This window comes from Bos indicus x Bos taurus, chromosome 3, assembly GCF_003369695.1.
Source record: "Bos indicus x Bos taurus breed Angus x Brahman F1 hybrid chromosome 3, Bos_hybrid_MaternalHap_v2.0, whole genome shotgun sequence".
NCBI lineage: Eukaryota > Metazoa > Chordata > Mammalia > Artiodactyla > Bovidae > Bos > Bos indicus x Bos taurus.
In genome coordinates, this window is record NC_040078.1 from 80725945 (window position 1) to 80744321 (window position 18377).

The 18377-nt window shown below is 40.3% G+C and overlaps 1 protein-coding gene and 1 pseudogene across 2 annotated transcripts in view; one reads left to right on the plus strand and one right to left on the minus strand.

Annotated features, from left to right (window-relative positions):
* RAVER2 (ribonucleoprotein, PTB binding 2) overlaps positions 1–18377 on the minus strand; it is a 137132-nt gene that overhangs the window by 11392 nt on the left and 107363 nt on the right. The window lies entirely within an intron of this gene.
* On the plus strand, positions 1601–2958 carry LOC113889776 (annotated as a pseudogene).

Sequence of the window (18377 nt, forward strand, 5' to 3'; positions counted from 1 at the left end):
ACAAGATGCTGGGCTGGATGAAGCACAAGCTGGAATCAAGATTGCCAGAAGAAATATCAATTTTATGGCAGAAAGTGAAGAACTAAAGAGCCTCTTGATGAAAGTGAAAAGAGGAGAGTGAAAAAGCTGGCTTAAAACTCAACATTCAGAAAACTAAGATCATGGCATCCAGTCCCATCACTTCATGGCAAATAGATGGGGAAACAATGGAAACAGTGACAGACTTTTTTGGGGGGCTCCAAAATCACTGCAGATGGTGACTGCAGCCATGAAATTAGAAGACACTTGCTCCTTGGTAGAAAAGTTATGACCAACCTAGACAAAGCAGAGACATTACTTTGCCAACAAAGGTCCATCTAGTCAAAGCTATGGTTTTTCCAGTAGGCTTGTATGGATGTGAGAGTTGAACTATAAAGAAAGCTGAGTGCCAAAAATTGATGCTTTTGAACAGTGGTATTGGAGAAGACTCTTGAGAGTCCCTCGGACTGCATGGAGGTCTAACCAGTCCATCCTAAAGGAAATCAGTTCTGAATATTCTTTGGAAGGACTGATGGTGAAGTTGAAACTCCAATGCTTTGGTTACCTGATGTGAAGAACTGACTCATTGGAAAAGACCCTAATGCTGAGAAAGACTGAAGGTGGGAGGAAAAGGGGACAACAGAGGATGAGATGGTTGGATGGCATCACTGACTTGATCGACGTGAATTTGAGCAAGCTTTGGGAGTTTGTGATGGACAAGGAAGCCTGGCATGCTACAGTCCATGGGGTCACAAACAGACACGACTAAACGACTGAACTGAATAATAAACAATTTCAATAAAGTTGTAGAGTACAAAATCAATATAAAAAATCAATTTCTTCTCTATACACTAACAATGAATTACCCAAAAAACAAATTAAGACTACTTAGGAATAAATTTTACCAAGGTGAGAAATTGTACACTGAAAATGTAGGACAGATGACACAAATAAATGGAAAGATATTCTGTGTTCATGGACTGGAGGTATTATTATTATTAAAATGTCCATACTGACCAACCTAGACAGCATATTAAAAAGTAGAGACATTACTTTGTCAACAAAGGTCCGTCTAGTCAAGGCTATTGTTTTTCCAGTAGTCATGTATGGATGTGAGAGTTGGACTGTAAAGAAAGCTGAGTGCTGAAGAATTGATGCTTTTGAACTGTGGTGTTGGAGAAGACTCTTGAGAGTCCCTTGGACTGCAAGGAAATCCAACCAGTCCATCCTAAAGGAGATCAGTCCTGGGTGTTCATTGGAAGGACTGATGTTGAAGCTGAAACTCCAATACTTTGGCCACCTGATGCAAAGAGCTGACTCATTGGAAAAGACCCTGATGCTGGGAAAGATTGAGGACAGGAGGAGAAGGGGACAACAGAGGATGAGATAGTCGGATGGCATCACCGACTCAATGGACATGGGTTTGGGTAGACTCCAGGAGTTGGTGATGGACAGGGAGGCCTGGCGTGCTGTAGTTCATGGGGTTGCAAAGAGCCGGACACGACTGAGTGACTGAACTGAACTAACCCAAAGCAATCTACAGATTCAATGCAATTCCTATGAAAATGCCAAAGGCTTTTTTCATAGAAATAGAAAAAATCTTAAAATTTGGAACCTGGCTCTCTGGCCAGTGATTTGCCTGGGCATCTCCATGCACGGGGCCAGAGGCCTCTGAGACCATCTATAGGAGTGCACAGGGAGCCAGCAGGTGGTAGCCCTCACCAGGGACCCTCCAGTGGGCCCAGGGGGACAAAATCCAGCATATGCATATTGAGACAAGTCGAAAGATTTATTATGAGGCACAGAAGCAGATAGTGCCAAAAAGCAAGCAGTAGTTGGTACACATTTAGAGTAGGGCAGCATTTCCTTCTCCCACTGCTGCTCAGATGGCAGACATTAGTCAAATTCAGTATGAAATGGCATTCACTGAAGGCATTAGTGAATGAGGGTCCTGGAAAAATTAAAGGTAGCACCACCAAATGCTGACCTGGAACAAGGATTCCAAGAAGGAGTTTCAAATGCTAGTGTGATTCTGCAGTTCCAGAGAGAATTGTTGTAGCCAGAATTCCATTTTCAAGACAAGCAGACCTTGACCTTATACAATCAACTCCCTTTAAGGCTATGGCACTAAAAATACCACATCATGTACTTATGCTAAGTGAGAGATCACTAAATTTTCTGGATTTAGAAAGACCTCCTCCAACCTCTCAAAATGAAGAAAGTCATGTAGCTGGCAGCCTAAAAAGAGCGCTCTGTGAATGGAAAATGCTGTTAGCCAAAATGGCCAGCTGGTCAGAAGTGACTCCATGTATGGCATTTCAAATACGGATGCAACTATTAAAGGAACTTCAGAGGACTGACAGTTGTAGATGCAGCTTCATTAAGATGACAGATAATCAAGCTAAACAGACACCTACAACTTCTAGAAGAGGAGACCAAAGAACATGCTAAAAGAGAAATGGCCATGTACTCAATTACTACAGCATTCTAACTGCTTAATAGCTGGCTCTGGTTTTGCTGCTAGAGGTAACCTCAACTCTCAGAAATATTGTCTCAACAGCTGCAAATATAAAAAATTTTTTATTTGTTTCTGTCTTTGCATTACATGCTGTTTCACAGTCTATGCCCTGAAAATGTTATTTCTCCCAGAGAGGAGGGGGGAAGGACTTCTATTTGGAAAGGTAAAGGTATCTGTCACTTGACCGTATTTACTTTTAACCAGTTCTGCCATGACACCTACTTAAAATTCTCACTTTGCATGTGATGTAAACAGGATCAAGGTTTTTTTTAAGGAATTTTTTTCTTTTTTTGCCTCATCAGTCTGCACAACTAATTATGAATGGGAGAGAAAGTGTACAGAAAATGGATTTAGAGAAATGTCTGTAAAGAACAGTATGATACAGTCATAAAAACTGACACATAGATCAGTGGAACAGAATCAGTTCAGTTCAGTCGCTCAGTCGTGTCCGACTCTTTGCGACCCCATGAATCTCAGCACGCCAGGCCTCCCTGTCCATCACCAACTCCCGGAGTTCACTCAGACTCACATCCATCAAGTCAGTGATGCCATCCAGCCATCTCATCCTCTGTCGTCCCCTTCTCCTCCTGCCCTCAATCCCTCCCAGCATCAGAGTCTTTTCCAATGAGTCAACTCTTCGCATGAGGTGGCCAAAGTACTGGAGTTTCAGCTTTAGCATCATTCCTTCCAAAGAAATCCCAGGGCTGATCTCCTTCAGAATGGACTGGTTGGATCTCCTTACAGTCCAAGGGACTCTCAAGAGTCTTCTCCAACACCACAGTTCAAAAGCATCAATTCTTTGGTGCTCAGCTTTCTTCACAGTCCAACTCTCACATCCATACATGACCACTGGAAAACCATAGCCTTGACTAGACGGACCTTTGTTGGCAAAGTAATGTCTCTGCTTTTGAATATGCTATCTAGGTTGGTCATAACTTTTCCTCCAAGGAGTATGTGGAACAGAATAGAGACCCCCAAAATGAACTCATGTTATATGGTCAATTAATTTATGACAAAGGAGTCAAGAATATACAGTTCGGAAAGGATACCTCTTCAATAAAAGGTGTTTGGAAAATTGGATAACCATATGAAAAAGAATGAAACAGGATCACTACTTACAAAATACTGAAAAGTCAACTCAAAATGGATTAAAGACTTCAATGTACAACCTGAAACCATAAAACTCCCATAAGAAAACATAATGGGTAAGAAGCTACTTGCCATTGGTCTTTGCAGTGATGTTTTGTATTTAACAGCAAAAGAAAAGGTAACAAAAGCAAAAATAAATGTGATTACATCCTAAAGTATTCCTAATGTGATTTACTCCTAAGTATTCCTAATCCTTTTACAAACTAAAAAGATTCTACACAGCAAAAACAACCATCAACAAAATGAAAATTCGACCTATGAAACAGAAGAATATATTTGCAAACCACATATCTGTTAAGGGATTAATATTCAAAATATTCTTGGAACATACACAACTGAATAGCCAAAAAATCCCCAGTTAAAAGTGGGTAAAACATCTAAATAGACATTATTCAATAAAAAAATACAGATGGCTAACAGATACATAAAAAGTACTCATTCTCACTAATTGTTATTCATTCACTAAGACGTGTCCAGCTCTTTGCAACTCCATAGACTGCAGCATACCAGGGTTCCCTGTTCTTCATCCTCTCCTGGTGTTTGCTCTAACTCATGTCCATTGAGTCTGTGATGCCATCTAACCATCTCATTCTCTGTCACTCACTTCTCCTTGCCCTCTTATCACTGGGGAGATGCAAACTGAAACCACCTTACACAGGTTAGAAGTCTATTATAAAAAAAAGATGAGATAACAAATGCAGGCAAATATGGGAGAAAAGGTAATTCCTGTACACTGTTGGAATGTAAACTTGTACAGGCACTATAGAAAACAGTGCAGAAATTAAAAATTGAACTACCATTTGATCCAGCAATCCAACTTCTGAACATATTCTGATTTCCTTTGGTAGCAAAATAATTAACTTGAAGTGATATTTGTTCTCTCACATTCATAAAATCATTATTCAAATAGACATGGTATAGAGAAAACCTAAGTGGATGAAGAAAATAAAGAAAATGTGGCATGTGTGTAGTGATTTGCATTTCCCTATGTATATATACATACACTGAAGTAGGAAATGGCAACCAACTCCAGTATTCTTGCCTGGAAAAACCCGTGGTCAGAGGAACCTGGTGGGCTATAGTCCATGCGGTCGCAAAGAGTTGGACATGACCTAGTGACTGAGCACATATATGTACACAGAGTGGACCATTATTTAGCCTTAAAGAAAGAAATCTTGTCATTTGTAACAACATAGATGAACCCAGAAGGCGTTATGCTAAATGAAATGTTTTTAAAGAAGTAAGAAAATGAAAGTCAATCTCATGGAAACAGAGTAAAAAAGTGGTTGCCAGTGGCTACAGAGTGGGGGAAATAGGACAAGGTTAGAAAAACAGCATAAACTTTCAGTTATAAGATGAATAAAGTCTGAAAATCTAATTTGTAATATGGTGACTATAGTTGATAACACTGTATTGTACAACTGAAACTTGCTAAGATGGAAAACTTGTATGTTTTCATAAGTAAAGTGAGGTAATGGATGCATTAATTTAGTCAATGAGGAGACCTCTTTCACAATGTACATGTATATCAGATTATCATTTTGCTGTATACTTTCAATGACTTACAATTTTGTCAATTATACTTCAATAAACTTGGATAAAATAATGAATTTTTTTTTTTTAAAGAGGCAAGGTAGCTCCCTAGTGGTCCAGTGGCTAAGAATCCTCCTGCCAATCAGGGGACACACGTTCACTCCTGTCCAATAACATTCCACATGCCTTCAGTTCAATTCAGTTCAGTCACTCAGTTGTGTCCAACTCTGCAACACCATGGACTACAGCAAGCCAGGCTTCCCTGTCCATCAGCAACTCCCGGAGCTTGCTCAAACTCACATCCATTGAGTCGGTGATGCCATCCAACCATCCCATCCTCTGTTGTCCCCTTCTCCTCCCGCCTTCAATCTTTCCCAGCATCAGGATCTTTTCAAATGAGTCAGTTCTTAACATCAGGTGGCCAAAGTATTGGAGTTTCAGCTTCAGTATCAGTCCTTCCAATGAACATTCAGGACTGATTTCCTTTAGGATTGACTGGTTGGATCCTTGCAATCTAAGAGACTCTCAAGAGTCTTCTCCAACATCACAGTTCAAAAGTATCAATTCTTCAGCACTCAGCTTTCTTTATAGTCCAGCTCTCACATCCATACATTACTACTAGAAAAACCATAGTTTTGACTAGACAGACCTTTGTTGGCAAAGTGATGTCTCTGCTTTTTAATATGCTGTCTAGGTTGGTCATAGCTTTTCTTCCAAGGAGCAAGCATCTTTTAATTTCATGGCTGCAGTCACCATCTGCAGTGATTCTGGAGCTCAAGAAAATAAAGTTTGTCACTGTTTCCATTGTTTCCCCATCTATCTGCCATGAAGTAATGGGACCGGATGCCATAATCCTAGTTTTCTGAATGTTGAGCTTTAAGCCAACTTTTTCACTCTCATCTTTCACTTTCATCAAGAGGCTCTTTAGTTCTTCACTTTCTGCCATAAGGGTGGTGTTACCTGTGTATCTAAGGTTATTGATATTTCTCCCAGCTATCTTGATTCCAGCTTGTGCTTAATCCAGCCCAGCATTTCGCATGATGTACTCTGCATATAAGTTAAATAAGCAGGGTGACATTATACAGATTTGCCATACTCCTTTCCCTATTTGGAACCAGTCTGTTGTTCCATGTCCAGTTCTAACTGTTGCTTCTTGACCTGCATACAGATTTCTCAGGAGGCAGATCAGGTCGTCTGGTATTCCCATCTCTTTCAGAATTTTCCACAGTTTGTTGTGATCTACACAGTCAAAGGCTTTGGTGTTGTCAATAAAGCAGAAATAGATGTTTTTCTGAAACTCTCTTGCTTTTTTGATGATCCAGCAGATGTTGGCAATTTGATCTCTGGTTCCTCTGCCTTTTCTAAAACCAGCTTGAACATCTGGAAGTTCATGGTTCACATACTACGCACAGCTAAGCCCATGGGCCACAATTACTAAAGCCTGAGCTCTAGAGCCCACGCTCTCCAACAAGAGAAGCCATCACCAAGAGAAGGCCACACACCACAATGGACGAGCAACTTCCCCTCACCAAAACTGCATGCATCAATGAAGAGTCTGTGCGTTGCAACGAAGACCCAGCGCAACCAATAAATAAATAAAAGTTTAAAAAATTTAAAAAGATGATGGAAGACTGGAAATCAGAAATCCATCTACCTTGGTACTTTATTTTGATGTAGTCTACTCTTGTGACACTCCAGTAAAATCCTTCTTCACATAGGCATTTAAAGGAATGTTTCACAAAGTGAAACAGATTAGCAAAGAATTTGGTTTTAACTCCTGTGTCAAAATTTTTCCAGGTGATAAAGTGTATAATATATTTGATGTTTGCTCTGAAATAATGGGAAAGGGAACAGGTGGGAGTAAAGATGAGAGGAGCCCGGCTGTGAGGTGATAAATCATTAAAACTGTGTCAGTGGGTACAAGAAACTCCACCAGTTCCAGTTCAAAACGGTGACACAGGTGCATCCTGAACTGATCTCCACCCACAGACACCCCGAATCTACAGCTGCATATGGAACAGTTTCCTCTGAAAGAAACCAAAAAACGAGATAAGTTACTCCTACACATTGAGCAAATGAGAAAAAGAAAGGCAGGCCACACCACAATGGGGAGGAGAGGCTGAGAGACTGTCTCACCATAAACCCCACCCTCAGAGCAGCAACTCATAACTGGGCGGGAATTCACAACCCCGAGCATCCCCCTAAGAAGTGAAAGGTTTGAACCCAAGCTGGTACTTCAACTTTTTAAATCTTTTTATTGAAGTACAGTTGACTTACAGTGTTGTGTTAATTGCTGGTGTATAGCAAAGTGATTCAGTTATTATCATGTGTATGTATGTGTGTGTGCTGTATTGCATATTCTTTTCCATATGGTTCATTATAAGATATTGAATATAGTTCCCTGTACTATGCAGTAATCACCTTGTTGTCTATCCATTTTATAGATTAATATAATCATTTATATTTGCTAATCCCAAACTCCCATCCCTCCCCTACCCTACCCCCTTCTCCCACCTGGCAACCAAAGTCTTTTCTCTATGTCTATGAGTCTGTTTCTGTTTCATAGATTGATTCATTTGTGTTATATTTTAAATGCCACATATAAGTGATATCATATGACATTTGTCTAACTTCCTTCATTTAGTATGATAATCTCTTAGTCCACTCATGCTGATGAAATGGCACTATTTCATTCTTTATTTTATGGCTGAGTAGTATTCCACTGTGTATATATACACCTCTTCTTTATTTATTCATCTGTTGATGGACATTTAGGTTGCTTCCATGGCTTGACTATTGTAAATAATGCTGCTTTAAACATTGGTTGGCACTTCACCTTATAAGTTCTGTGTCTGAGAGATGAGCCCCCAAAATAGCTAGTGTGGAAATTCAGAGGATGAGATGGTTAGATATCATCTAACTGCTCAATGAACATGAATTCGAGCAAACTCTGGGAGACAGTGAAGGACAGGGGAGCCTGGTGTGCTGCAGTTCATGAGGCTGCAAAGATTTGGACGCGACTTAGTGACTGAGCAGCCACAACAACCTCAAGTTCTGGCTTCTAATCAGCCTGAATCCAGGTGCTAAGATCTGCCCTCTTGGGGACAGTGACAGGTCTGGCACACGCTCAACTCCTCGGAGGCACTAAGAATAAAGTAGGCTGCTTGGACAATCATATGTTCAAGACACAACCAAGAGCCAGGGCAGGACTGCTCCTTCAAGTCTTGGAAAGGCGTAGATTTTACCTAATGCATAGAAACCAACACAGAGAACCAAGGAAAATGAAGAAATAGGGATATGTTCCAAATAAAAGAACAAGATGAAGCCTCAGAAAAAGACCTTAATGAAACTGACATAAGTGACTTACTCTATAAAGAGTTCAAAATAATGATCGTAAAGATGCTCACTAAACTCAGGAGAACAATGGATCAACAAATTGAGAATTTCAACAGAGGTAGAAAATGTAAGAAAGTACCAAACAGAAACTACAGACCTGAAAAATTTAGTAATGAAACTGAAAAATACAATAGCGGGGCTCAACATCTGATACATGAAGCAGAAGAAAAGATTAGTGAACTCAAATACAGCAATGGGACTTATCCAATCAGAGCAACAAAAAGAAACAAGAATTAAAAAAAAGGTGAAGATACCTTAAAGGGACTTGAAGGATAACAACAAGGTTATCAAAAGGAGAAGAGAGAGAAAGAGGCAGAAAATTTATCTGAAAAAATGTGGTTGAAAATTTCCTTAACCTGGGGAAAGAAACAGACATCCAGATCCAGGAATTCCAAAGAGTTACAAATAAGATAAACCCAAAGAGACTCACACCAAGATATATGATAATTAAAACATCAAATGTTAAAGACAAGAAGAGCATCTTTAAAACAGCAAGAATAAAAAACTTGTTCCATACAAGGAAAACCCCATAAGACTATAAGCAGATTTTTCAGCAGAACCTTTCAGACCAGAAAAGAGTGTCATGATATATTCAAAGTGCTGAACGAAAAAAAACAACCTGCCAACCAAGAATACTCTACCTGGCACAGCTGTCCTTCAGAATTGAAGGAGAGAGGAAGAATTTTCAAGACAGCAAAAACTACAGGATTTTATTACCATGAAACCAGCCTTACAAGAAATGTTAAAGGTACTTCTTTAAGCTGAAACGAAATGGTACCATTTAGTTAATAGGAAAGCATACGAAAGTACAAATCTCACGGGTAATGGTTAAGTATATGGTAAAATTCAGAATAATCTAATGTTGTAAAGACACTGAAGTAGTCACTTACAAAGCTAGCATGAACATTAAAAAAGGAACTTTGTGAAAACACCTACAATAATTGGTAATGGACGCATAAGCTGTAAATTGTGACATCAAAAACAAAACATGAGTGACATCAGCATCCTGCTGGAGTGAGACATTCCCTCTGTCTTTCCTCTTCAATCTATAACCAGTAAAACATCCACAACTCAACAAAGCCACATCTGCCCAATACACCAGGATGCTGGAGAATTCCACACACCTGTACATTTAAAGGTGGGTGGTGTGTGTACGTGCTCTTGTGCCCAAATCTTTGTGACCCCATGGACTGTAGTCGGCCAGGCTCCCCTGTCTATGGTATTCTCTAGGCAAGAACACTGGGGTGGGTTGCCGTTTCCTACTCCAGGGGATCTTTCCCACCCAGGGATCCAACGTGTGTCTCTTGTGTCCCCTACATTGGCAGGCGGATTCTTTACCACTGAGCCACCTGGGAAGCCCAAAGGTGGGTGGACGGGAACACAAACAGGTGGAACCAGGGGAACAGCAGAGGCAGCACCTGCCATCCTGCCTCCCAGCCGCAGCAGGTGAGCTTGCAGGCCCGGAAAACCTGGTGCGCAGGGGAGGCAGCGCGCCCGACTCCAGTTTCCTGGCCTCAGTGGTGTTCACAGCGACAGGTAACCCGGCAGCGGTGGCCGTGAGGGCTTGTTCTGTCCCTTCAAGCACAGAGGCACCCATGACTCCAGCCCCAGTCCCCCTACTCACTCCCATCCACAGTGGTGCACCCGAGAAACCCAATGCCCCCAACATGGTAGAGGTACCTGTGACCCCACCTCTCCACCTACCTCCCCTGCAGTAGCAGAGCCTACAGTTCAGATCTGGGACATGGCAGAAGTGTCTACCATCCCAGTCCTCAGGAGGTGACACCAGCAGCAGCAGGGCACCAAGAGCCTAGAGGCACAAGCAGTGCCAAGGGAGGCAGGGGGCAGGTGTCACCTCTGACAGACAGGTAAAGGGCTGACTCACAGATAACCAGAAGCACCTCAGGGAAGAAAACAAAAGTCTTGTGCTATAGTGACACCTACTGGAAGACAAAAGAGGCACTTTAATTTCTAAATTGTTGAATCATTAGAATCAAGCCAAAAAAAAAAAAGGTTTTACCTAAGGAAGAAAGATGTCCATTACTTCAGATGCTCCGGCAGGGGAACACTCATCAAGTATCATGAAAACCCACAATAGTGATGTATTCAAAAAAGAAAATGACAATTCTCTATAAATCAAAGTCATAGAATACTGTGATCTAACTGATAAAAGAATTCAAAATAGCTGTCACAAAGAAACTCAAGAAAATTCAGTGAGCTCAGGAATAAAATTAAGAAACAGAAGGAATATTTTACTAAATAGACTGATACTCTACAAGAGAACCAAACAAAGTCTGGAGCTGACGAGTTCAATAAATGAGATGAGAAATGGAATTTGGAAAGCACTGGAAATAGAGCAGACTTTATGGAAGAGAGAATCCGCAAGCTTGAAGACAGAAATCTAAAAATGATACAGATAGAAGAAAGAAGAGAATTAAGATCTAGAGAAAACTGGGGAAATCTATGAGAACTATCCAACTCTTTCAGGAAGGGTCATATTAGGATAATGGGTATCCCGGGAGAGAAGGAAAAGGCAGCAGAGAGTTTAAAGAAATAGTAGCTGAGAACTTCCCAAACCTGGAGAAGGAACTGGGTATACAAATCCATGTAGCTAAGAGAATGCCTAATTACCTCAATGCAAAAAAGACTTCCCCTAAGACACATTCTCTTAAAACTGTCAGAAGTCAATGACAAATAATTTTAAAGGCAGCCAAGGAAACAAGGATGGTAACCCACAAAGTAACCCCCATTAGATTATCAGTAGATTTCCTGGCAGAAACTCTAGAGGCCAGGAGAAGAGTGGCCATTCTCAAAATACTGAAAGAAAAATTGCCAGCGGAAAATACTCTATCCAGCAAAGTTATCATTCAGATATGAAGGAGAAGGAAAGGCTTTCCCAGACACACAAAAGCTGAGGGAATTCATCAACAATGGACCTGCCTTTAAGAAGTGCTGAAAGGAACTGTTCTACCAGAAAAAAAGGCAAAGGTACATAAATCCTTGAGTAAGGGGATAAACAATATCAGAAAATTGCCACTCTATATCAGAATAACTTTTTAAATATTTTATTATAGCATAAAGGTTAAAGGGGGGAAAGCAGTAAAAAATAACCACTTCAATCTGTTAAACTCAAAACATAAAGAGGGATAATTTCAGACAACAAAAACATAAAAGGGGAAGCAAACAAGGATGAAACCTATTTAGGCAAGCGAAGATAAGACGCTATCAGCAGAAAATCGACTGTTTTTCCTATGAGACGATGTATACAAGCATTGCAGTAACCACAAAACAAATCTAGAGCAGAGACAAGCAACACAACAAAAGATGAGAGTGAGAAAAACATAGAAAACCGCTAAACCAAAATAGTGGACAGAAACAGAAGGAAAAAGGAAGAATGGAAATATATAGCCATATATATCTATAAAAAACACACACATATAATTTTTTAAAAAGCAATACTAAGTACTCATTTATCAATAATCAACTTAAATATAAATGAATTCATCAATCAAAAGACACAGAGTGGCTAGATGGATTAAAAAACAAGACTCAACTATATGCTGACTCCAGAAAACTCTGAATAGACTAATCATGAGATTGAAACAGTAATCAGAAGTGTGCACGCGTGCGTGCATGCGTGCGTGCGTGTGTGTGTGTGTGTGAGTTGCTTGGTCATGTCTGACTCTGTGTGTGTGTGTGTGTGTGTGTGTGTGAGTTGCTTGGTCATGTCTGACTCTCTGTGATCCCATGGACTGTAGCCCGCCAGGCTCCTCTGTCCATGGAATTCTCCAGGCCAGAATCCTGGAGTGAGTAGCCATTCCCTTCTCCTGGGGATCTTCCCAACCCAGGGATCAAACCCAGGTCTCCTGCACTGGCAGGCAGATTCTTTACTGTCTGATCCACCAGGCAAGCCCAAGGGGAAAAAAAAAAAAAGTCCAGGATATATTCTGCCAAACATGCAAAGAAGATTTAATACCCATCCTTCTCAAATTCTTCCAAAACACTAAAGAGGAAGAAGTGCTTCCTAACTTATTTTACAAGGTTAATAATACCCTGTTATCAAAACCAGACAATAACACAAAGGAAGAAAATTAAAGGCCAGTATCTGTGAATAACACAGATTCAAAAATCATCTCAATAGATGAGAAAAAGCATCTGACAAGATTTAACACCTATTTATGATTAAAAAAATCACAATAAAATGTGTACAGAAATATATACCTCAGAATAATACTGGCCATATATGAAAAAAATATAGCTAATCTACAGGAATAAGACAAGGATGGCCACCCTAACCACTTTTATTTCAAAATACTATTGGAACACCTAGCCAAAGCATTTAGGCAAGGAAAAATAAAGGAATCCAAATCAGAAAGAAAGAAGTAAAAATGCAAAAAAATTATCTGCAGATGATATGATTTTACAAGTAGAAAACCTGAAAAGACCACATGCACACAAAAAACTATTAGAAATAATAAATGAAGACAGTAAAGTTGCAGAGTACAAAGTCAACATTCAGAAGTCTGCTGTGCTTCTATACGCTAACAATGAGCTCACAGAAAGGAAAATTAAAGAAACAATCTCATTTATAATCACAACAAAATGAATAAAGTACAATTGAGGTGAAAGATCTCTACAGTGAAAACTATAAGATGTTGTTGAAACTGAAGAAGACACAAAATATTGAAAGATATTCCACGCCCATGGAATTGGAAGAGTTAATGTTGTTAAAATGTCCATGTTACCTGAAGCAATCTACAGATTCAATGCAATACCTATCAAAATTCCAAGGATACTTTTCAGAAAAATAGAAGAAAAAATTCTAAAATTTACATGGAACAGATTCTGTAAACATCTGTTCAGAATCTTTACAGATTCTGTAAGAAGATTCTGTACAGCCAAAGCAATCCTAAGAAGTAAGAACAAAGTAGGAGATACTACACACCCTCATTTCAAACTGCATTACAAAGCTATAGTAATTAAAAAACAACAACAACACATACATAGATCAATGCAACAGAATAGGAACCACAGAAATAAACCTATACAAACATGGACAATTAATTTATAGCAAAGGAAAAAGAATATACAATGGGGAAAGGGCAGTCTCTTCAATAAATGATTAGAAAACGACAGCCACATGCAAACAAAAATGAAACTAGGCGTCTGTCTCACACCAGACACAAAAATCAACTCAGATTAAAGACTTGAATATAAGACCTGACACCATAAAACTCCTAGAAGGCAACATAGGTAGTATTTCTTTTGACATATTAGTATGCTCTTCGCAATATCTTTCTGGATGTGTCTCTTCAGGAAAGGGAAATAAAAGCCAAAATAAATAAATGGGGCTAAATCAGACTAAAAATCTCTGTTCAGCAATGGAAACCATTAACAAAATGAAAAGACAGCCTACTGAATGGGAGAAGAGAAGATACTTGCAAATGATGTATCTGACAAGAGGTTACTATCCAAAATATATAAGAACTCATACAACTCAATATTAAAAAACAAACAACCACATTAAAAAATGGGCGGAGGAGCCAAATAGACACTTTCCAAAGAAGATACACAAATGGCCATTAGGCACATTAAAAGATATCCAACATCACTAATTACTAGGGTGGTTCTCATCAAAACCACAATGAGAGATCACCTCATTCTTGTTAGAATGGTTATTGTCAAAAAGGCAAGAAATAACAAGTGATGGCAAGGATATGGATAAAATGGAACCCTGATTTACTGTTGGAAAGGACCCGATGCCGGGAAAGATTGAGGACAGGAGAAGTGGGTAACAGAGGATGAGACTGCTGGATGGCATCACTGACTCAACAGACACGAGTTTGAGCGAACTCTGAGAGATAATAAAGGACGGGGAAGCCTGGCGTGTCTGCAGTCCATGGGGTCACAAAGAGTCAAACATGACTTAGTGACTGAACGACTACAGCAACATACGCTGCTGGTGGGAATACAAATTGGTGTAGCCACTATGAGGACGTCCCTGGTGGCTCAGCGGTCAAGAATGCATCTGCCTGCCAATGCAGGATGGGCAAGTTCCATCTCTGGGTTGGGAAGATCCCCTGGAGAAGGAAATGGCAATCCATTCCAGTATTCTTGTCTGGGAAATTCCATGGACAGAGGAACCTAGCAGGGTCTATGGGGTCACAAAAGAGTTGGACATGACTCAGCAACTAAACACGGAGAAGGCAATGGCACCCCACTCCAGTACTCTTGCCTGGAAAATCCCATGGACAGAGGAGCCTGGTAGGCCGCAGTCCATGGGGTCGATAAGGGAAGGACACGACTGAACGACTTCACTTTCACTTTTCACTTTCATGCATTGGAGAAGGAAACAGCAACCCACTCCAGTGTTCTTGCCTGGAGAATCCCAGGGACGGGGGAGCCTAGTGGGCTGCCGTCTATGGGGTCGCACAGAGTTGGACACGACTGAAGCAACTTAGCAGCTTAGCAGCAGCAGCTAAACAAGTGACTATGGATAACACTATGAATACTCCTCAAAAAAATTAAAAAATAGAACTGCCCTTTGACCCAGAGATACCACTTCTGAGTATTTATTCAAAGGTGGTGGTGGGGGGAACCTGACTTGAAAAGTTTGTGTTCACTGCAGCATCATTTACAATAACCAAGACACAGAAGTAACCTCAAATGTTCACCGATGGATGAATGCTAAAGAAAATGTGGGATATACACACACAGGAACATTATTCAGTCACAGAAAAGAAAATCCTGCCATTCATGACAATGTATGGGCCTCGAGGGCATTATGTTAAGTGAAATAAGTCAGAGAAAGACAAATATTGTACGCCCCCACTTACATGTGAAATCTGAAAAACAAACAACAAAAGAGACTGACCCTAACTCGTGGACACAGAGGACAGACTGGTCGTTGCCAGCAGTGGGGATTAAAGGATTGGCAAAACGGGGGAGACTGGTCAAAGGATACAAGCCTCCAGGTACAAAATAAACCAGACCTGGGAATATAACGTACAGCAAGGTGACTATAATTAATAATATTTTATTGTATATTTGAAAGTTGCTAAGAGTTAATTACTCTTAAAAATTCTCATCACAAGAGAAAAAAAATAACTGCAGTGATGGATGTTAACTAGATTTACTGTGGTAATTATTTCACAAAATATACAAAAGTCAAATCAGTATGTTGTCATATGAAACTCCTGTTATACATCAACTGCACCTCAACAAAAAAAAAAGCTATTCCACCTCAATAAGGGCTGCCAGCAACAAAACCGCATGCTTACCTACTTAGCTGGACGCCCTCCCTCTGAGTCCTCACTCTCCACTATCATGCCTCTTCATCATTCTCTTCAGCTGTCTTCTCTATTTTCATCCCTTTGTTGGTCTGGTGATCTTTCTGCATTTTGGACCATAGCCACTAACGTTGTCACACCCTTAGCTTCAGTATAATGAACTCTTTTTTCCTCCTTAATCTTCTTCCTCTAATAAATGATCAATCCATCTAGTTTAATTTTGAAAAGCTAGCTGTTGTATAATTCAACTAACTCATTTTCCAAAGATGGCAAGAAACAACAGATACGTCGTTCTGAAGTCTGGAAATCTCACATTCTCAGCTCTCTTCCCTGATTCTTCCTGCAGTGTAGTAATCCATGTGTCATGTCTGAGTATAAAGCACAATAGCAACCTGAGTGTTCCTCTCTTTCTATACCATCTTCATTCTCAAAAACCAGCTGGGAAATTTATTAGATACTTTCATTCAAAGGATTTCCTAATCGTGCTATACCATTCACAGAAAGAACCTGCTGGGATGCATGAGTTCAGCAAAAAACCTTCACCAGGACACATGGGAAACTGTAAGTAAGAAAAGGAAATGAAAATGAATGTTACGGTAGCCCATATGATAAGGGAAGAAAGATAATCCTTCTAATACACTCTACCAAAGATATCTATCTTCTAATGTAAGAACTGATGAATTAAATAGGAAATGATGATAGTTAAGATTTTTGTTGTTGTTGATTAAGATTTTTGAAACAAAGTTTAGTGTTCTGGGAGAAATATATTGGTATCAAAGAAACATCAAAAAGGAGAAAATAAAACCAAGCAAGCATCTGCTTTTCTTTCTATTTCATATTTGCAGGATATAAAACATCTATTCCTTCAAAGACTAAATGTTGAGAGCACTGGGCTCTCTTATGAGGTTACCGAGATGAATGAAACCTCCAAGAGCTCATATCCTAGGAGGGGAAGTAAGAAAAGCACAAAACAAGAACTTCCCTGGTCGTCCAGTGCCTAAGACTCCACGCTCCCAACGCAGGGGGCCTGGATTCAGGCCCTGGTCAGGGAACTAGACCTGACATGTAGCAACTAAAGAGTTTGAAAGTCACAACTAAAGATCCAACTAAAGATCCCACATGCAACAACACAGATCAAAGGTCCCACCCATATCCTGCAACTAAGACCCAGCACAGCCAAAAAAATAAATAAAAATAATATGTGTGTGTGTGTTTGTACATATATATACACATAAAACGAAAAGCACAAAACAGAATTCTGAAAGGACATGCCACCATACAAAAGAGAAACAGGTGAAGTGCTAAAGCTTTTTCAGAGATGGGAAAATGGAAGTGGGGGTGTTGAGCAATATGGGAAAATGTTTCAGGATGAGATGGCATCTGAGTTAAGATCTGGAGGTGAGGTCAGATATGAGGAAGAGACACAGGATGGCCAGTTTGCTGCTGCTGCTGCTGCTGCTAAGTCGCTTCAGTCGTGTCCGACTCTGTGCGACCCCATACACGGCAGCCCACCAGGCTCCCCCATCCCTGGGATTCTCCAGGCAAGAACACTGGAGTGGGTTGCCATTTCCTTCTCCAATGCATGAAAGTGAAAAGTGAAAGTGAAGTCGCTCAGTCGTTTCTGACTCTAGCGACCCCATGGACTGCAGCCTACCAGGCTCCTCCATCCATGGGAGTTTCCAGGCAAAAGTACTGGAGTGGGGTGCCATTGCCTTCTCCAGGAGAAAGGAAATATGTGACAAACCAGATGGCACGAACCACACACCAGTGACAGGGCACCAGTGGCTGGCCCATGGAAGAGAGCAGTGGCAAATGAGGTTGGAAAAGCAAGTCATGGACAGGCTGAAATACTAGGCTAACACCTGATTAATTACAAACACAGAATGACGTGCTTCATCTTAGAATTTGTAGGTTAGTAAGCAGCTTCAGAGAAGGCAATGGCAACCCACTCCAGTACTCTTGCCTGGAGAATCCCATGGAGGGAGGAGCCTGGTAGGCTACAGTCCATGGGGTCACAAAGAGTCAGACACAACTGAGTGACTTCACTTCCCTTCATTTCAAGCAGCTTCATTAAAAAAAAATGTGGCAATGAAGGAGACAGGCATAAAAAGGTCTCTCCAGGAGGCCACTGAACTTGTCCATGCTTTTAGATATATGCATGTGGGCAAACACAGATTACACACGATTCAAATTTTTGCTTAGCATTTACAAAGGAATTTACAGATGAGAAAGAACAAAGTGGCATACTTAGAAAATCTGAAGAAAACAATTTCAACAGGCATTTATGCTTTGAAGAGAATAAAGACATTGAGAGAAGCCCTATAACTCTAGTTCTGCATGTCTAGTATTCAGGCAGAAATCAGATCAACAAAACAGCCAAACCATAGTACATTTGGAAAGGTATGAACTGATAACATGTAATTTGATGATGTCCTACACTGTATCACGGATCTGTGCAGTAAACAGGAAGAAAT